At 43.7% G+C, this 21,983-nt stretch overlaps 1 protein-coding gene across 2 annotated transcripts in view; it reads left to right on the top strand.

Annotated features, from left to right (window-relative positions):
- The window catches only part of dlgap1a (discs, large (Drosophila) homolog-associated protein 1a), an 889,543-nt gene that overhangs the window by 357,628 nt on the left and 509,932 nt on the right, over positions 1 to 21,983 (top strand). For both annotated transcript variants that reach the window (XM_078540647.1, XM_078540646.1), the window contains one exon: positions 6,355 to 6,446. The gene's annotated coding sequence lies outside the window, so the exon portion shown is untranslated. The remainder of the gene's footprint in view (positions 1 to 6,354; positions 6,447 to 21,983) is intronic.

Here is a 21,983-nt window from a genome sequence, read left to right as displayed (position 1 = left end):
GCCCCCTCAGAATCTTGTACATTTCAATAATATCACCCTTCATTCTTCTAAACTCTAATGAATAAAGGCCTAACCTGTTTAGCCATTCTTGCTAAGTCAACCCCTTCATCCCAGGAATCAGCGTAGTGAATCTCTTTTGAACTGCCTTCAATATCGTTTCTTAAATACGAGGACCAAAACTGTACACAGTACTCCAGGTGCGGGCTCACCTACACCCTGAACAGTTGTAACAAAACTTACCTATTTTTAAACTCCAACCCCCTAGCAATACAGGGCAACATTCCATTTGCCTTCTTAATTATTTGCTGCACCTGCATGCTAATTTTTTGTGTTTTATGCACAAGAACACGCAGATCCCTCTGTGCTGCACTTTTTTGGAGTCTCTCTCCATTTAAATATTAGTCTGCCTTTTGATTCTTCCTACCAAAGTGTATGACCTCACACTTTCCTGCATTAAACTCCATCTGCCAAGTTTTTGCCCACTCACAACCTATCTATATCCCCTTGCAGATTCCTTATGTCCTCATCACAACATGCCTTCCCACCTATTTTTGTATCATCAGCAAATTTGGATAGATTACACTCTGCCCCCTCCTCCAAGTCATTAATATAGATAGTAAATAATTGAGGCCCTAAGACTGATCCTTGTGGCACTCCAATAGTTACATCTTTCCAACTTGAAAAAGACCCATTAATCCCGACTCCCTGTCTTCTGTGTTTTAACCAACCCTCAATCCATGCTAATAGATTACTCCCAATACCATGAGCAATATCTTGTGCAATAACTATTTATGTGGCACCTTATTGAATGCCTTCTGAAAATCCAAATACACTACAGCTACCAGTTCCCCTTTATCAACTCTGCTTGTTATATCCTCAGAGAACTCTAGCAAATTTATCAAACATGATTTTCCTTTCACAAAACCATGTTGACTCTGTTTGATTGAGTTAAGCTTTTCTAAATGTCCTGCTATTTCTTCCTTAATAATGAATACTGGCATTTTCCCAATGACAGATGTTAGGCTGAATGGCCTGTAGTTTCCTGTTTTTTGCCTCCCTCCCTTCTTGAACAGGTTTTCCAATCCGCTGGGACCCTCCCAGAATCCAGTGAGTTCTGGAATATTTTGACCAATGCCTCCACTATCTCTGCAGCCACTTCCTTTAAAACTTTTGGATGCAAGTCATCAGGTCCTGGCGACTTGTCTGCCAGGACCTGTTAAGTGTGTGCACCTGACGAGCTTCACCTCTTCCACGACTTTGAGGTCAGTAGATGTTGAGTTCTCCTTTTTGGGGACCTCACATAACTTCACTCATATTAAGTGCGTAAGCAAACACTGTGCCAAGGGTGGGCATGGGAGGCAGGCGAAGGCTTGAAGGAGGGGGTGGTAGGCTGGAAAGGTGGAGCAAAGGCTGGACAGGGGAGCCAGGTTTATGAGGGAAGGGTGGGAAGACTGTCTGGGAAGGGGGCGCAAATGTCCAGGTAAGTTGGTGGGGGAGAGTATCAGGGTAAGGGGATGGGGGAAAGAGTGTCCGGGGAAGGAGGGAAGTGTCCGAGTAATGGGGGAATGTCTGGGAAAGAGGGGGTAGAGTGTCTGGGAACGGGAGGGAGAGTGTCCGGGGAAAGTTGCGGAGGGGGAGAGTATCCGGTGAAGCCGAGGGGGGGATGACTGTGAGAGTGGGGGCAGGGGAGTGTTTTAGAGGGCGGTGTCGGTACTGTTGATAGTGGGGTCCTGCGGGGAAAACTCACTGGTGATAGGAGGGGAACGGTCACAGTCAGAGGCAGGAGTGGGATGCAGTGAGGTAGCAAGTCCAAGGTGAGAGTCAGGTAGGCGAAGGTCTCATCGGGTGGGTCACAAAGGGGGCAATAGAATTAGAATAGACAGGTGCTTGATGGCTGGCATGAACACGATGGGCCAAAGGGCCTGTTTCTGTGCTGTACAACTCTGTGACAAGACAAATGGCACAGATAATGGGTCAGGGTGGCCATTGGGATGGTAACAGGGGTTGGCTCTGAGGGGAGCATAGGCATATGGAGGTGGATCATATCAGGGTAACACGGGGCAGTTCAAGGTTGACGGGAAGAGGAAAGTTGGTGAGTGACTGGGTCTATGGTGATGGGGTGGAAGTTGGTGAGTGACTGGGGCAGGTAGAAGGTGATGGACCGAGTTTGAAACTATTTTTCCAAACTGACCTTACCACACAGTTTGTCAGTCGGTGAGATCCCTTGAGGTGGGAGGTGGGTCTTTTTGGGTGGGTGGAGTTCAAGGTCAGCATAAGTTGCTGACTAAAGCGACACCCTAATAATTATGAAGCAATTGGATGTCAAAGATGCTCACCTCTGTTCTCTCTATGGTTAAGCCTGCCTTGCAGCAGGTTTGTTCCCGACTCATGGATCCCATAACATCAAGATCTCAACAAGATGTGGAGCTTCCATTCATTCTATGCGATTTGCCATTGGCTGCAGTCAAAGGTAGGGATGACGGGAGGGAGTGGGGTGGATGCCTCCAAGGGGCGCGGTTGGTGGAGGTTAGCCAAATCATGACTCTGAACCTCCATTCTCCTGGGTGAATGGTCATGGCTGACAAGGGATCATGCAGTTAGTCTTTCTATGCTGCCAAGGCAATGGCTTCTCTATGGAGATTCGAGGGTAGTGGAGACAAGCGGAAAAGTGTCCATGTGAGGCTTCTTGCACATGGCTCTCATCACCCTGGTCAAAGAGCAACGTCACCATACACATTCATGTATGAATGAGAGGAACATCTATCTCTGGTCCTCCAGTATGTCCTTTTCCTGGAAGCGGTGGGGTGGGGATACCATGTCTAGATGGATGCCAGGCAAAGGGCTTATTATTTGCCTGCCGGTGTTTAGATGGAGGGAAACCAATAAAGGACATACTCACTAAATATATTGCTTCAATTCATTAACACATCTACTGAGGCATCGATGATACAGGCTGCAGGCAAACCTGCCTTGGGAATGGCTCTCATCCAGATGAGAAGGAAGGCCCATTGCCGGTTGGCACAGGGCCAGGAGGAGCAAGGGGCCTGAACCACAAGAGGTGGCAGGACCTCTATAAGGTCAAGAGGCTGGTGAACATGGACCATTGCAACGGCAAGCTTTGGCCCCACAATGGGTGTATCACCGGTGGTGCTCTTATCCAAAGATTAGTGAAAGGAAATGGTGGAGGTGCCCTTGTAAGTCCCGGGATGTGAGCAATCACATGTGCCAGCTTCTCCAGTATGAGCTGCGGCCACAGGGACTTGGGAGGAGTAGTACGGAGATCCTGACCTTCAGTGAGTGCATGTGTGTCTGGGTGCCCTTTAAAAATGGCGTCAGGGCATTCAACCCCATAAGGTAACAGCGGGCGTGCGACTTCCTGCCCATCCCGCCATGAAATTCACCGAGCTCCTTGCGAATGCGTATTTAATGAGCTGAAAAGCATATGTTTGTGCATGTTCACCTGCCCCATTGTCCAGTGAGACTCATGCCAACTTTCCCACCCACCACTGGACTTCGTCTCCAGAATGGAAAATTACACCATGTGCGAATGTGGCAATAGAATAAGTGATCTGTATCTATAAATACCACTTTATAGTGATACTGTTACATGCTGTATCTATACCAGCAGGGTTCTGATATTTGTTTTCGTCAAGTAGTGCTCTGAATGGATATGCATTAAATGTTGTGATATTATGCATCTGCGTAAACCCAAATTGTACATATCTTTCTCTTTCAAAGACATATTTGTTTTTGTCAATAAAATCACATCAAGAAGGTAGAACATTTACAAACTGGCCTTGTTCTTTGTAAGTCATTTAGTAGCCTTGTGAAAAGGGCACTTGCTTAATATCTCTAAGGCTGTCAGGTTTAAGTGTTGGTGAAATTCAGTGCACCAACCTTCAGTCATAGAGCAACACGTGACATATTACATCTGTTTTCACTTGAGTCATATTGTGGAATATCTCAGTGGGTGTCAGACAGACACTCTACCAATTATAAGGGTGGAATTTAGGCTCACTCAAATGTTGCTGCTTCCCATTGACTAAATCGGTGAGTAACCATGTTGTCAAATATATTGAGAGAGCTGATGATTACTTTTAAAATCTATGCTTTTCCCTGACATCTGTACAAAAATTAAAAAGCCAAGGGCTCAAAAGCATCATTAATGACATCAATGCATTTCAAATTTGGGCAAGGGCCAGAAAAAAGTTAATTCAAGCGCAAAATCTTACATATTAAAACTTGTAAAGAAATGTGGTTCATTACCCACAGTGTGCACATGGTACTATTCCCTCCTGATATAATGTCATCATGACATAGATAGACCACTGGTATGATGAACCAAGCACAACACAAGGATGTAATTGTAATTCAGTGTATGCCTGGTAAAACATAATTGTTCATTAAAGTTTCTATTAACCAGAAACGCATAGGCCAGGATTTTCCAGCCCCGCCCTGACGGGACTGCTGTGGGGGATGCAGTGGGCCAGCCAAGAGTCCATTGACTTTCAGAGGGAAGATCCCGATGGTGGTCAGGGCCGGAAAATCCCGGCCATAGGTTGTAGTTCGCTGCAAGCCTGTGACACATTAGAATGGGGGGGTTGGGGTGGAATCAGATGACAAACAGATCAATAAATATGCATTACACCTTTGATATACAGTCCTATCTGGAGTCATTCTTAATGGCATAGGAACATGAGAATGTACAAAACAGGAAAAGATACTCATTGTCAATCAGGCTCATTACAGAGTTAGAAAAAGCATACTTCCCAACATGGAAAATGGGAGGCCAGCAGTTGAAAATGGGAAGAGCACTGCACGCTCCATTGACTCCCAAGGCCTGCCTTGTGAAATTTTTACAGCAAGCCTGTAAAATGGGCGAGCACCTTAGTTGCCAGTTTTCATTGGAGTTCAGGCTTTCTGACATCGCTTTTAGGTGGATGGTGGAGTTGGCAATTGCCCCCACTATTGCCCCCTTATTTACTGAGTCAGGGTGGAGGAATGCAGGTCACCTTGGAGTTACCTCTATGCACTTGGCATGTGATTATTTTTAAAACAGGTTTCCTGCCTGGCAGCCAGACTGATTGAGAAGGCTTGCCTCCCTGTCCAGTGTGGAACCCTGCAGAACAGACCGCAACCCAAAAGCAGGTGGTTTTTGTGCTGTTCGGGGTAGAGATCATGAGAAGGCAGGTACAGTGCGGTTTGAGGGGTCAGGGGTCGGAGGATGTCTGAAAGAGATTGGGGGGCAGAGCTGGATGAGTCTGGGAGAGATTGGAGGGAGAGCTGGGGACTGGGAATCGATCAATGGATGGGGGCGTAGGGGAGAGATTGGAGAGAAGTCAGAGAGAGAAATGAATGATCAGGGAAGAATCAGTGATACTTTGTGGGTAGTGTTGTGGTGGTTTCAGTGATGGGAGAGATCATGAATGTGGTTAGGACATTTACACTCCTGCTGCTCTTGACCATCAAGCAATGCTGTAAAGGCACCTGGTGGATCCAAACCTTCGTGCTTCCTTTTACCTGTTGGATTTCCTAAGGGCCCGAAAACCCAACCAACTGTGTTTAAAAACAGAAGCACTGTTATATTGGAGGCATAAAATCTCCATAAAAGATTTTAATGACCTTCTGAGAGCAGATTGGTCACTCGCCCCTTATCCCACTTGCATGAAAATCAGAAGTAGGTGAGTTCGAGGAAGTTTGGGTTCCTGTTTCAGATTTTTAACATTTTAACTCCCCATGTGATCCAAACCAACCCAGTTTGGGGGGATTGAAATTACCCCCTATATTGCTCATACCCTTCAGTTGCGTTCTTTGCTAAATATCTTTTGAGGTCCACTTGAAATTTGCTATCACTCCTTGCCTCTGCCTCCCTCCCCCCTGGGTAGGATGCTCCATTTATCTGCCACCCTTTGTGTAAAGTAGTTAAACTGTCTAATCTTCTTCACTCTTTGATCTTCATTCATGGCCTCTGATTGTATGTGCTGCGGAAGATTGTTTTTGTCAGCTTTAGGACATCTTGTTATTGCCAATTATTAACAGTGGTGAACAGCAGATTTACTTGATTGAGTCATGAAATTTGCATTCAAGTGATATTGTGCCTCATAATTTAAACTCTAGAGATACTGGTGTTAAAGGGAAATAACACATAATATATATTAGAAGGAAATGGTAATATAAGCCATAGTGAAGCCATTGATATAACAGCAGAAGATGTTAATTCAGAATATCAATGCTGAATGTTACTGATATCAGTTTCAAGTAATGATTGGTATTTTTGTGTTAATAAGATCTAACCTCAAAACTGCTGGTTAGTGAATAGTAACTGACCTATTTTTCTGTTATATTTTAATACAGCAATACCGCATATTCCTTACCTGTTTTCGCAAAGACAGTGTAGAGTTGCTCAAACGTCGCCTGCAAGAAACTGATATGGAAAAGTAAATTAGGTAAGCAACCTTTTTCTAATTAACTGCATATATTTCTCCTTTCTCTTGTGAAATCTATATTTTACCATTACTATTATAAGCAATAGGAATATTGTACAGTGTGAGGTGTACCCTTTTCTATTAAAAATAGTTGTACACTGATTGAAGAAGAGAATTATTATTCAACAAAATCTTGTTTGATTTAATTTATTTTTAAATTTTATATATTTATATTTATTTCAATACTGTTTTCCATCCTTCTGCAATGCACCATTGCCCAACCAAGATACTAGGCAGATTAGTTTTTCCTGGTCATCTGCCATTTCTACTTTTGAATAATTACTAGGTGGTTGACGAGAGTGATATGGGTTGACTGCCTTCAAATTTCCCTTCCCTTCCTCAGCAAAAAACATGAGAGGAGTTTTCTCAGGGCTTCTCTCACTTTGCCACCGTAATTTCAGTGGAAACTGTGTTGAAGAAGAAGATGGGTGTGCATTTATATAGTGTTTACAAAGTGCTTTATAGCTTTGAACTATTTTTTTGAAATGTTGTCATTGTTGTAATATGGGAAATGTAACAGCCAATTTATGCGCAGCACGGTCCCACAACAGTTACGTAACAATTGCCAGGTAATTGTTTGTCACTGATGTTGGTTGAGAAATAAATATTACTTGGGAAGACTCCACTGCTCTTCTTTTTGTACGCCCATTTGAGAGGACAGGCCACCTCAATTTAATGTCTTACCTGAAAGATTTTGCCTCCAATAGTGCAAGACTTCTTCTGTGTCAGCCTTAATTTTGTGCTCAAGTCACTGGAGAGGTATTTGAACCTACAACCTTCCTGTATGTGTACGCATGTAAATGGGTTTCTGCCAATCTTCCCCTAAAGTTGCTGTGAGGAGCCAGAGGAAATTCCCTCTCCTGCCTTAGTTAAAATATGTGGATACAATGCATCAGGATCAGGGATTTTATCCTCTTTGAATTTATGCAGTTTATTTGATGTGTTTCCTTTTTATACCCTAAATGCACTTTTCTCATTACTTATCTCATCATTCAATGTCATCTCTACTTGTTCTATCTTCCTAATAAAAAACAAAAATAAATAATTATTTAATATTTCTCCCATCACAATCTTCCTTTTCTATTGATGTTCCTGTAAAATATTTTATTCTTTTATTTTATGGGAAGGGTCTTCTGGTCGGTGAGCAGGGGGTGGGGCCCACTCACCGACGTGTAAATTGACGCGGGATGACGTTGGGTGGAACTCCCGATGTCACCCCGCGTCATTTCCATTTTCAGGTCGGTGGGGGCGCAGCCGAATCAGCTGTGCGCCCGCCAACCTGTCAATGGCCAATTGAGGCCATTGAAAAAGTAATTAACATCATTAATGGACCTGCCTATCCAGCCTTAAGGTTGGTGAGTAGTCGGGAGCCCTGGGCTTCAGAGAAAGCTGAAACCTCATCCACGGGCGGGATGAGGTTTCATGAGAATATTAAAATATTTAATAAAGGTTTCAATAAAAGTTATGGACATGTCCCAACTCATGTGACAGTGTCACATGAGGGGACATGTCAGAGAAATCTTTCTATCATTTGTTTAACAATTTTTAATCTGGAGCCGATCTCCCTGAGGCAGCACTTAGCCTCAGGGAGATCAGTACGCTCTTTCACACACTCTCGGCTGAGGGAATCCACCCCCCCCACCTCCCGCCGGCACAGGGAGCGCATAGCCTTAATTGGCCCGCCCAGGTAAAATGGCGACGCACCCCCAATTGGGGGTGCCGATCAGAGGCGCGCCTGCCCGCTCCCGCACCTCCCCCCTCCCACGACGGGGGAAAATTTTTCCCTATGTTCCTTGATAATTTAATTTCATAGTTTACCTTTGCCTTCCCTCTTTTTTTACTTTTTACATTTGTAACACAAAACAGCTTTTGGAGAATATAAAGATGTCAAACGCATAACTTTTTCATAAAAACGATGCTTCAGACTGAATAAATCTCTCATCATTTTACACAGGACAACCAATAAGCAGGTCAAAACAGAAGCAAGAGCAAACCATTCTCACTGTTAATATCCTGGAAATTGAAGTTTTAAAAGAATGACATAAAGGGCCCATGAATAGATTTCAATATTTGTTGTACATGAACAACAAATAAACTAGACAAATCAAGTTTAAGTGCTAGCTTGACTAATTTGGTTCAAATTTTGCCTTTGTGTTCGAAGGTTGTGGTTGGAACCCAATTCCAGTCTTTGAGCACATAACCCAGGTCAATACTTCAGTACGGAGGGAGTGCTGCACTGTTGGAGATGCCATCTTTCAGATGACATGATAAACTGATGTCCTATCTTGCTGTTCAGTTGTGACACAATTTGAAAAAGAGCAAGGGACTGTTCTGCCAACCTTCATCCCTCAATTACTGTCAACAAATATAGTAACTGGTATTTCAATTTCTTTGATCTTTGTGGGACCGTGCTGCATTGGCTGTTGCATCTGCACTTTCCTAAATAAAAGAAGTGACTACATTTCAATGCATTGAATGTATTATTCTGAGGACATAATAAGGTGCTACATAAATGCAAGCACTTTCTTCCTGGCAAGGATTAGTTTACCACAAATGCAGCCTGCTACAACAGAGACCCAGGATGTCAGTACTTATTGCAAATAGTACAATTTCCTGCCTAAATACTGCATTTTGCATTGAATACAATGAAAGTAATAATAAATGATTTAATGTGACAACTGATTACCCCAGCTATAGACAGTAGGCTCTGTATTTAAATATCTTGAAGACCATTTGTGATGTCCTTTTGGAATTTGATCTGACAATTTGGGTCTATAGTTAGATATGACACATCAAAATATATTTTTCTGTCTGTTTGACGACATCTACATGTCAAAATGTGAACAAAATAAAAGCTATTTTAATACTGAGGTGAAAGTACATGTCTAATTTGCCAGCATAATTGTAGAAGGAAAATTTCTTGTTTTTTTGGTAAAATGATTTGCTGTTATCACAGTTAAGATAGATCAACAAAAACTTGGACACCCTATTTATATTCCAAGACCATTCTGTATCTGGACAAGCAAGCTTAGTTTACATAAATTATTAGAATGTTGCTATAGTCAATGATTGATTACAGATTACATCTTTCATTTATCAACTTATAGTGAGTTTAAATCTCTCCACCCAGGGCAGGTAATTACTCTATATCTACTGCCACTAAGTACTTTAAAAAAAAAGTGAACCCTCTGCTCCTTCGAGCTGAATGCAGTCAAAACTACTAACCAACCAATTCAGCCCAGTACCCAACTGAAAATATGCTTAATTGTTATAAATGGACTATGGGGAGGCAAAGATGTTGAATCCTTGGAAGGATAAGTCACAGCGCACAGAGTTGCCTATGAATGGCCCCATTGGGTGTTGGGGAGTTTACAGATTTGGGAACAGATGTGGAGAACCCCTGAGAAACCCAGTGAATGGAACAAACACCTGCACATCTAGATTCTGAAAGAGAGGAGAACAGGTGGCATAATTAACAGATTCAAGTGTAAATTTAACAACCTGAATTTGGAAGCAGTTAACATTTTCTGAAAAGAACATGATTTGGTCTGAACGAAGTCACTGAAATAAAAACAAATCCTTCCTTAAAAAAACTATTTAGTACTCTTCTAATGTAACATGAAAGAGAGATCATTAAAGGATCTTTTGTGCAAGAAAAGCTCCACCTTTATCAATAATTCTTTGTTATAATGTAGATAGTTAACCTGTTTGATAACCTGTGTTCTGGCTCACATTGCTCTTGGAATGTGTTCAGTTTTTCAAGGGCAATTTAATTTTTTGTAAATCTGGATTCAATCCTCCAAACTCACAAAAATCATATGCTAAATAAATAATTTTAAAATCTTACCCTTTGGCATTCTGAGCAACTAGACACAAACCCTGGCACAACTTTAGGTAATGGGAGATAATTTCAATTAAACACAGGAGTAGTTTTCTTTCTTCACAGCCTGGATGGTAATCTTTAGATCTTTCTCTTTTTTTTTGGACTGCTAATATCCATGCAAATGTGCTTTCAAGTGCAGAGGGAAGGGAAACTAATAAATTCAACTGAAGGAAATGGCAAGAGACAAAGAATACACAACAGATTTACTTTAGCTTCTATAATTGGTAATTCTCAAGTTTTTATCAATGATTTTGGAACACAAAAATGCTAAGACAGATTTAGTGCTGAATTTCCTAGAATAGTTCAGGCTGAATTTGATTTATGATATGTATTCATGTAGTTATTTGCCAAGCCTTGAGGTGTGTTTTGCATGCCCTGTTAAATAATATGAACTAACTAATAGCCTGAATCTTCAGGCGCATGCTATCGGCAGGCCCAGAAGTGGACACAAAATGTGCTTCTGCCCGCGACCGGCCCCCGAACGCAATTTCACTTTGGCTGGCCAATTAACGGCCTGAGAAAGCCTCAGCGCTTCCAGGGGAGGCGGGGGGGAGGGGGGGTGTGTGTGTGCGGGAAGAGGGCAGACGCCAACAAAAGTGAGGGTGTGAATGGGCACTTCTAGCGAGCTCCCTTAAACCTCAGGGAGCTGCAGACCCGGGCAGATTAAATGGCAAGAAAAAAACGCATCAAACTGTGTCTATGCAGCACATTCAAGCACCTGACAGCAGAACTCAAAAAACAGCAGTCCCCAGATATCTTCTTTTATTATATTTCATCCCCTCCCAAATTTAGGTTTCAGCAAAAATGTAAAGGCTGCCTGGCCGACTGGCCCATTTGCAAACCGTATAAGTGGATGGGTCATGTAAAATCGATTTCAGTTGCTTCCTTAATGGGCTTAATTGCCTGCTTAATTGTCGGTGGGCGTGCTTCCGATTGCCGTACTCACCCGCCAAGCGAAATATCACACAAGTGCGCGATGATGTCGGGACGCGCACCCGACGTCTTCTCGCGTGATAGCACGCACTGTCGGGTTGGGCGCACGCCCGCACAACCAGCTTGGAATTCTGGCCAATAGTTAATATCTGTTAAGTTATCTTCACCTTCACCAAGCTTTCACATGAGTGTATTGTGTTTCTAAAGAAGGTCCACAAAGAAAGTGGCCTTGTCAGCACAGCAATCTTTCTGAAACCAATGAGAAATTAAAGGCAACATATTATTGAGATATTAAAATCAAATTATGCATCTTGGTGGAATATTGGTGGTCAAGGTAACCCATTACATTAACAGGAAGAAAATTAAATTGTAAAGTAGAACATGAATGCTGTTATGCACTGAACAAAAAAAATAACAGAACTGGACCATCCAAATAAATTCTGTGGCTACAAGAGCAGGTCAGAGGCTGGGAATTCTGTGGCGAGTAACTCACCACCTGACTCTCCAAAGCCTGTCCACCATTTACAGGGAACAAGTCACCAGTGTGATGGAATACTCTACTTGCCTGGATGAGTGCAGCTCCAATAATACTCAAGGAGCTCAACACCATCCCGGACAAAGCAGCCTGCTTGATTGGCACACGTCTACCACCTTAAAACTCACTCCCTCCACCACTGATGCACAATGGTAGCAGTTTGTACGATCTACAAGGTGCACTGCATCAACTCATCAAGGGTCCTTTGACAGCACCTTCCAAACCCACAAGCTCGACCAGCAAGAAGGACAAGGGCACCAGAAGCATGGGAACACCACCACCTGCAGGTTCCTCTCCAGGCCACATGCCATCCTGACTTGGAAATATATCGCCGTTCCTTCACTGTCCTGGAACTCCCTCCCTAACAGCACTGTGGGTGTATGTAAACTACATGGACTGCAGCGGCTCAAGAAGGCGGCTCACCGCCATCTTCTCAAGAGCAAGTAGTGTTAGGCAACAAAATCTGACCTTGCCAGCAACACCCACATTCTGCGAAAAAACAAAAAAAATATTGTTTTCTGTCTGTACCTTTGCTGTGCACCATATAAGATATGTTGAACAGCAAACTAAAGGCTGAATGAAGGGCAAACTTTGTTTGCATCATGGAAAAATGCAATTGTTCTATATAAAACAGAGCAAATCCATTTTCCTATACCTCAGACATGACAGGATTCATCTTATTTGCAAGAACTTTTTGAGTTGATGTAACAGTATAATTTTTCACAATGTCAACAGATATAGATGTCTGAAAAGACCAAAGCTATCACTTGTCAGCCAAATTAATGATTAAAATGATTTAATTTTATATCAAATGTGAGAAGTAGGATCCCGTCTAAAAATCCATTGATTTTAGCTAATGAATGATGCAGTAGCCATTAGCAAAATGGAAACTGTATTATGTGATGCAAATGCTGTCTTTTGATTAATACTTCTATATCATTCAAGTATGACTTCCAATTTATTTGGGCTTTTTTCTGAACTGCACTCAGTTGCTGAAGCTTTAGCATGGCTTTGTTATGAATTTATCTTTCCTATGTTTCATTCATGAACCAATACAAAAACATAATAAAATCTTATTTAAGAAAAAAACAATGTTCATTATAAATATAAATTTTAACAGGGGAATGGTTGTGGAATTGTATTTTTTAAAATTCTGGCACTTCTTCTCTGTTACATCCACATTTGTTTGTGGCATTTGCCAATAATTTTAGCCAAAACTTTTCCTGTTGACCGACAGGTTTTACTGAGCACACATTCCATTCAGTAAGCCCTCAAAACTGCACTGGGGTTCTGTTCACATCATTACACCTTGTTTTGTGTAAATCAATGGGGCTCCTGTCTTATTAAGGCTGACATTTGAACATCCGAGTGGAAGGCTAAGTTAGATTGACAATGAGGAGGAAAGCGATGCTAAGTCAATCACTTCAGTTTTATCGCCACTACTGCCTCAATATTGTTGGGTGGAGAGAGTTAAAGCACGCCCCCAGGAACCCCACCCCCGGTCTTACCTCTCTAATGACAGCCAGCAGACAAATTAGTACCTCTGAGCAATCAAAGGCTGCATTCTTCCAACAATTTTAGTAGGTCAAAAACTGTAGTGTTCAAGTTTTTAAATTGTCATCAGTTGACATAGCATAAAAAACACTTCATGTAAACTGCGTAATAAACTTTCCATTGTTCATTATTGTTGCCAAGGTGACCTTGAGTTGATAGAACACTTGACAATTCCTTAGCTTTTATCAACTCTAACTCTCCTATTCCATCATCACACATGCTGGAACATTCAGTATAGCGATATTTGCAGCAACTGAGGAGCAGAAAATTAGGGCCATTTTTTAGAAGTAGCACATATTGGGTAGCCAGTGGGGAAAGGAATCACAATACCCAACTGAGAGGCTCAAAACATTTTAACAGTCGAGCCTCAATTGCATAATTTATGTTCGCCAATAGGGGGAAGGTGGGAAACCTGGAGCCGAGTAGAAGAATAGCCATAAAGAAGTTGCAGGAACCACTGGATGACTGGTAGTGGGTGGGATGATTTCTGTGGGGCCTAGTGGAGCATTTGGGTTATTTAAGTCATATAAAATAAGTAACACCATTTCTTCCTGGCCAATTTTTAGTGACCTGCAATGGTTCTGAGGAAACTACATCCAGTACCAATGGGTGAAGTATGCGCGTTGCACTGCACACATATGTACCCGAAAAAAGCATTGTGTCCTGCAAATGGCATATTAAATAACTTGATGAGACAGGGAACTGATAAATATTCCCAGAAATTTCGGGTAGTAAAGAAAGGAGGAGAGGTGACAGTATTGATTAAGGAGAATAGCTGGGATTCTACAGGGGGGCAGTCACCCCATCCACTGGCCAGAAAGCCACAATCACATTTTATGCTGAGTGGGTAGTTAATTGCTTGGAGTCCTGGCTTCTGCCCCTCTAAGGGAGGATGTCCTGCCCCTAAAAGCCGCTGGCCAAACAGATGGCTGGCAGCTCTTCAGTCCCAACAGTATCACCATGGGCAATGGCCCACAGCTGGGACTGCAGGAAGCCCTAGAGTAACCAGCCATTGAAGAGGTCCAGAGTGCAGGCAAGTGGGGTCAGGGATCGCTGGGAGCCAATCAGGCAGGCGAGGGTGGGTTGTTTGATTGTCAAGGTGGAGAGGGCTCTTCCAACGGGGGTGACCCTTGCCACTGAGGGAGCTCTTGGAACACCACAGGGTGCCTGATCAGGAGCCACCGCCATCCTCCAACTCTGAGCCCACAGTGGGGCTACCAGGATATTGCTGGCAGCTTCCTCAGGTGACAAAAATGTGCCCAACCATTGCTCGTAAAATACCAGGGACCCCTTAAGGGCTTCAATTGGCCTCAGGGTTCACAGGAATCATCCCACCCCCCCGACTCCCCCAACACTGGATCATCTGGGATCACACCGACGTGTTTCACAACTGTACATAATGACACGCACCTGGTGGGCTGCACTTTGCTCAGGATTTCGAGGCTTCAGGCAGCTATCACGCTCATCAGCGCCAGGCTTCACAGGCAGCACCACATCACTTTTAGCGGGGCTCACGGGCAGGTCTCTACCTAACAGACCAGCTGTAAGGTGGGGTTGGCTTTTCGACAGTTGCAGGGCTAGGGCTTGCTTGGGAAAGGGGCCAAAGTGGCCTCAGGCAAGGGAAGAGGCTGCAGGACGAAGGCTGTACTGGGGAAGGGGGGTATCCCAGGGTGTGTGTGTGGGGCACATGTTGATCTGTGTACGTGGCCTCAAGATAGTGAGGGCTGAGGAGGCAGTCTCCAGAGGAGATGAGGCCAGATGGAGATGTGAGGTCGTGTGTGAGAGAGTGAGTGGTGATGTCCTTTGAGCTGGCAGTGAGTGAGATGCCAGTAAATGTGCTTGTGAGTATGTGAGTTTAGAGTGATGAGATGGTTGCCTTACCCTGGCAGTACAGATGAAATTATTCACCCTCTTTCTGCACTGGATGGCCAACCTCTTCTGGACAGCATTGGCACTGACCACCACTGCCACCGCCTCCCAAGCCAGAGTGGTGAGATTACTGGACCTCCTGTGGCCAGAGTGGGGGTGGAAGACATCACAGTGGGCCTCCAAAAGGCATTCCAGTGACCGGTCACAACTCTCCTTGGCTTTCAAGGCCATGTCTTCACTGCAGCATTCCTGGGCTCCAAGCATTGAGAACTGTGTCCGCAGCTGCAGTTTAGATATGGCACCCGGAGTGAGGAAATGGTGAGGTAATGGCGTGACGGGAAATTCAGAGGCTGCTCGCCAGTGGGAAGGTGTGTTTCCTGTGGCTGTGTAATTAATGAGATGGGAAGTGGATGATATGGCACGAAAACCTGCCATTGCGGCCAGCGGATAAAATATCTTTTTTCACGCCTGCTACCACACTTAGTGCAATTCTGGGATGATTCCGCCCTGCCAATATTACCGTGCTGGGGAGAGAGAGAGACATCTGAGAAAGCTCAAGGATTGTATCCATTTGGTTAGAATTAAGAAACAATAGGGGTGCCGTTACAGTACTGGGTGTATTCTATAGGCCACTAACTTGTGGGAAAGAGATAGGGGAGAAAATTTGCAGGGAAATTGCAGAAAATGCAAGAACTATCGAGTAATGGGCCACTTTAATTATCCAAACATAGACTGGGAATAGTGTAAAATGCAGAGAAGGAGAAGAATCTCTGAAGTGTGTTCAGGAGAAGTTTCTGATCCAGTGAGGAAGAAGGCACTTCTGGATGTGGTTCTGGGGAATGAAGTGGATCAAATGTCAGTAGGGGAACTTTAAGGGACAGTGACCATAGTATCATCAGGTTAATAATGGAAAAGGACAAGGAGCCATCCGGAGTAAAAATATTAATTGGGTGAAGGTCAATTTCTGTGGGGTGAGAACCGATCTACCCAAGGTAAATTGAAACCAAAAATTGGCAAGCACAACAGGACTGCCTTCATAAAGAAGACAGTTAGGGTACAGTTGAGATACAGTTACACGAGGGGGAAAGGTATAGACAGAAGCGACATAAAGTAATGTGAATCAGAAAATGGTTGTGTAAATGTCAAATTGATAGTGTTAGTGAGAACTAGGCCGAATATAGAAAGTTCAGAGGGAAAGTGGAAAAGCAAAATAACAGAGGCAAAGAGAATTATATGGAACCAGGTTGGCAGCTAACATAAAAGGGAATCCAAAAGTTTTCTATTGGCAGAGCAATAGTAGATGGGTAGTAAGAGGAGGGAAGAGGCCGATTAGGGACCAAAATCAAGATTTACATATGGAAGCAGACGGCATAATTGAGGTGTTAAGTGAGTACTTTATGAGGAAAAGGATGCTGTAGGAGTCATAGTGAGTGAGGAAATACTTGAGGTACTGGATGGGCAAAAAATTGGTAAAGAAAAAGTATTAGAAAGTCTGGCTGTGAGTAGAGTTTGTAAGTCACCAGGACCGGATGGGATGCATCCAAGGATGCTGAGGGAAGTAAGGATAGAAGTGGTGGAGGTACTGGCCATAATCTTCTAATCCTCCTTAGATACTGGGTGGTATCAGAGGACTGGAGAATTGCAAATGTTACACCCTTGTTCCTAAAAGGGTATAAGGATAAGCCATGCAACTACAGGCCAGTCAGTCTAACCTTGCAGACTCATCCCATTATCAGTCCATATAAATGGAATAAAAATCAGATAGATTCAATCATACCTACCTAGGAGGACAGGGCAGCAGATGCATGGGAACACCATCACCTGCAAGTTCCCCTTCAAACCACACGCCATCCTGACTTGGAAATATATTGTCGTTCCTTCACTGTCACTGGGTCAAAATCCTGGAACTCCCTTCCTAACAGTGATGTGGATGTTCCTGCACCAAATGGACTCCAGCAGTTCAAGAAGGCAGCTCACCACCACCTTCTCAAGGGTACTATGGATGGGCAATAAATGCTGGCCTAGCCAGCGACGCCCACATCCCATGAAAGAATTTTAAAAAAGCAGAGAATTCAAAGGGGGAGAGTTTTAACAACCAAAAACAGGTGGTCATGTGAAAAGTAAAAATTGAGATGCGACCCCATCCCATCTGCAACGTGCCCATTTCCAGGTTTAACAGAGAGATGTTTGAGAGTAACCTGCTCGCCAGAGTCAGAATGATCATTAGCAGACCCAGGTCAATAATTGGCACAGCCATTAACATGATCAGCATATGGGTTTGACAAACTTTCAATTGAATTAAACAGGCATTTCAATTTGAGTGGCCTCCTGTATGAGTTCCCCAAGCCTGGGGAAACTCTCCAGTAAGAAGGCAAACTTTAAAGTTCAGGTTGAAAGCCTTTTCTAAAGGTTCAATGCTTACAGCTGCTTTGTCAGTTCCCTTCGGCAACTGTTGCACAGAGAACTCTTGTCAACACAGAGGATTTTAGGCTTTCAAAGGGATACCAGCAGGATGGGAGGACTGAGGTGGGGAGTCTCCATGAAAAACCAAAAGCTTGGTCAAAGAGATAAGATTTAGGGAGCTTCTTGAAAGAGAGGTAGAAAGACAGAAATTTAAGAAGGGAATTCCTGAGCTTAAGGCCTCAACAGCTGAGGACACACCTGCCAGTGGTCGAACAATTGGAATCAAGAATGCTCAAGAGGCCAAAATGAGAGGATTGCTGATATCTTGGAGGGTTGTGGGGCTGGAGGGAGTTGCAGTGATAAAGAGTGATGAGGCCATGGAGGAATTTGCAAACAGGGGGCCAATGTAGACTCGCAAACTTAGGGGTGATGGGTGAATAGAACTTAGAGTGAGTTCAGATACAGGCAGCAGAGTTTTGGACAAGCTTAGGTTTATGGGGGCTGAAAGATGGGAGGCCAGCCAGGAATCCCGAAAAACAGGTAACTATAGGCCAGTTAGCTTAACATCTGTCATTGGGAAAATGTTGGATTCTATTATAAAGGATGTAATAGCAGAGCATTTAGAAATACATAATCTAATCAAGCAGAGTCAGCATGACTTCATGAAGGGGAAATCCTGCCTAACAAATTTATTAGAATTCTTTGAGGAGTTAACAAGCAGGCTAGATAAAGGGGAACCAATAGAAGTAATATATTTGGATTTCCAAAAAGTGTTCGATAAGGTACTGCACATAAGGCTACTTAATAACATAAGAGTCCATGGTGTTGGAGGCAGTATATTCGCATGGATAGAGGATTGGCTAACTAATAGAAGACAGAGAGTTGGGATAGGGGGGGCATTTTCAGGATGGCAACCTGTAACTAGTGGAGTGCCACAGGGATCAGTGCTGGGGCCTCAGCTATTTACAATACATATTAATGGTTTAGATGAGGGAAGTAAATGTACTATCGCCAAGTTTGCGGATGACACAAAAATAGGTGGGAAGGCAAGTGGTGAGGATGACACAAGGAGTCCACAGAGGGATATAGACAGGTTATATGAGTGGGCAAAAACCTGGCAGATGGAATATAATGTAGGAAAATGTGAGGTTATGCACTTTGGCAGGAAGAGTAGAGGAGCTGAATATTATTTAAATGGAGAAAGACTGCAGAAGCTGCAGCACAGAGGGATTTGGGAGTCCTTGTGCATGAATCCCAAAAAGCTAACATAGAAGTTCAACAGGTAATAGGGAAGGCAAATGGAATGTTGGCCTTTATTTCAAAAGGAATGGAGTATAAAAATAGGGAAGTCTTGCTAAAACCATACAAGGCACTAGCTAGACCACACCTAAAGTACTGTGAACAATTTTGGTTCTCTTATCTAAGGAAAGACATACTGGCATTGGAGGCAGTCCAGAGAAGGTGCACTCGGTTGATCCCAGGTATGGAGGGATTTTCTTATGAGGAGAGGTTGAGTAGGTTGGGCCTGTACTCATTGGAATTTAGAAGAATGAGAGGCGACCTTCTTGAAACATATAAGATTCTTAGGGGGTTGACAGAGTAGATGCTGAGAGGTTGGTTCTCCTTTTGGGAGAGTCTAGGACCAGAGGGCATAATCTCAGAGTAGGGAGTGTCCATTTATAACAGGGATGAGGAGGAATTTCTTCTCTCAGAGGGTCATGAATCTGTGGAATTCTTTATCGCAGAGGGCTGTAGAGGCTGAGATAGACAAATTTTTAATCAGTAAGGGAATCAAGAGTTATGGGAAAAGGCAGGAAAATGGAAATGAGGATTATAAGATCAGCCATGATCTCATTGAATGGCAGAGCAAACTCGATGGGCCGAATGGCCTACTTCTGCTCTTACATCTTATGGTCTTATAGTCTTAATGCTTTGGAATAGTCAAGTCTAGTGGGAACAGAGGCATGGATGAGGCTTTCAGCAGCAGAGCTGAAACAAGGGGCAGAGTCGGATGATGTTATAGAGGTGGAAGCACGCAGCCTTGGTGATGGCACAGATATGTGGTCGGGAACTCACCTTGATGTGAAACACAACGTCAAGTTTGTTAATAGTCTGGTTCAGCCTCAGATACTTGCGAATAAGAGGAATGGAATCTGTACTGAGGGAATAGAGTTTGTCGTGGGCACCAAAGATAATGGTTTTCATCTTGCAAATATTTAGTTAGAGGTAATTTCTGCTCAGGGAAGTCTTGAGGTGCACCGGTAGCGTCCCCTGTCCAAAACTCTGCAGCCTGTATCCTAACTCACTCCAAGTTCCGTTCACCCACCACTCCTGAGCTCACTGATTTACATTGGCTCCTCCGAGCCAGAAGCTCTGGGTTCAAGTCCCACTTCAGGACTTGATGGCCATGGAAGGTGTTTGTGTAACGTGGCCAAACAGGTTGATTATCAGTCTATAAATCCTTCCAATATGCCTAATGATAGGCAGAAATACAGGGAGAGCTTCTTGATGATGCATTTTCAGAAATAGCAAGCCACTGCAGTACTTTGCCAAGCATAATCATGGACCAATCCAATAGAAGTCCATGGTCTCCAACACCCTCTTAGAGCATGGTACCTGAAGGAAGAGGAATTGCTGCTCACCCGGTGCTGGATACCAGATAAGCAACTGACAATTTAGACACAATGGGCAGAATAATACACTCCCAAATCAGGAGGGTTCCCCATATCCGGACACATATTATTGGGCGTGATGAAGTCAGGCAGAGTTCCCAATATCATCGTGCCAATTTTATATAATATGGCGGGTGGGCGTAAACGTCGGAAACCCACCTGAATTACATAAATGTCAATTAATAGTGTATTTAAGTCATTAACGACCCAATTGATTGCTATAATATAGTTCAAATGCAATAATACGTCTTTAGAGTCAGATTCAGCCCATGTGTGGTTCTTTTTTTCAAGGGACAGCTTATTAGGGTGCGTTTAAAAGCTGTAGCTGAGCCCCGAGTCTCAGCTTAGCAGTTAGTGGATCTGTTACTGCTGCTAGTGCTTATTTGAATGAGCACACTATCCATTTTAAAATCATATGAATTAGAGGCCTCTTCTCAGCTGCTGACTACTATATTTTGTTCCTGGCCATCTCCCAGGGTTATAAAGTATCTGAGAGAGATGGGCATTGTGGTCTCGTTTCTCCTGAAAAAATGTGTAGGAGTGCACTCATTAACAGTTTAAGATTATTTTATTGTATGCTGTCTATCCATTATTAGCTAAGTATTTGCCAGACTGGATGCTGTGCTCATCCATCATTTGCTCATTCTGCCAACCACCCAACCTACAACTGGACCAAAGCTTTAAATGCACAATGACATAGTTGAAGAAGCTGTGTCCTTGTTGAATCATGCTGCCTTTGAGGTCCAGCCAAACTGACTTTCCCCCTGCATTCACAAGTGCACCCTGTAGCACACTGGCACAAGATTGCACATACTAAGGCCTTACTCATCCTGGCCGCCCTCATTAGATCATTGAGCTTTTTCTGGCATTGAGACCATTTCCTTCTGTCCAGCCCAATGCTGCTAACCTCCTCGGCCACCTCCTCCCAGGCTGCACATGTCTGGCTCGGCTTCCTCCTCTTACCAGAGGTAGGCATCAGCTGCTCATGTTGGCCATAGACTACACGTAGGAGGAATCTGAGGGAGTCCTCACTGAATCTAGGGGCTGGTTTGGCCCTTCTCCCCCACCTCTCCCCTCACTCCAATGGCACAGATATCACTGGAGGAAAACATGCAACAACTAGACAACTTCTCCTTGCAAATAAGGGGTAAACTTGTTCAGGTTAAAAAAGAATGCCACCTCTGATAAGGCCAAGGTTTGGAGACAATGGAACTCAAAATAAAATGCATTCACATTAGAAGCCTGTAAACTGCTCAATGGCAAATTATCCTGCGGAATTTGAAGCGATCCTGCACTTGCTGGGTTCCCAAGACACTGTCCTGTGCCAGGGGGCCCAGTAAACTACTGGCTGTGACCTTGTTCCGGGGCACAGCCAACAACCTCAGAGGCCGGACCCCCCCCCCCCACCCTTCCAACACTGATTGGGCAAGATGACAATCTCAAACCCTCCGTGGAAATCAACAATCCCCAACTGACGTTTTATCGGGCACGTTCTGAAGGCAGTCCCAAAAGTTAAAAGGCCACCAACTTCTGGGTGTGGAACCCGCCCTCGACGCCCCAGTGTATTATTCAGACCGGTGGAGGAGTTGAGAGAAGTGGGAACACTTTGAGTGGAGTTCCAACTTGCACGTTCCCTTTCACCATCATCC

Source organism: Cetorhinus maximus, chromosome 4, assembly GCF_964194155.1.
Source record: "Cetorhinus maximus chromosome 4, sCetMax3.hap1.1, whole genome shotgun sequence".
Lineage (NCBI taxonomy): Eukaryota > Metazoa > Chordata > Chondrichthyes > Lamniformes > Cetorhinidae > Cetorhinus > Cetorhinus maximus.
Note: the sequence above shows the minus strand (reverse complement) of the source record. Positions and strands in the feature narration are given on the sequence as shown.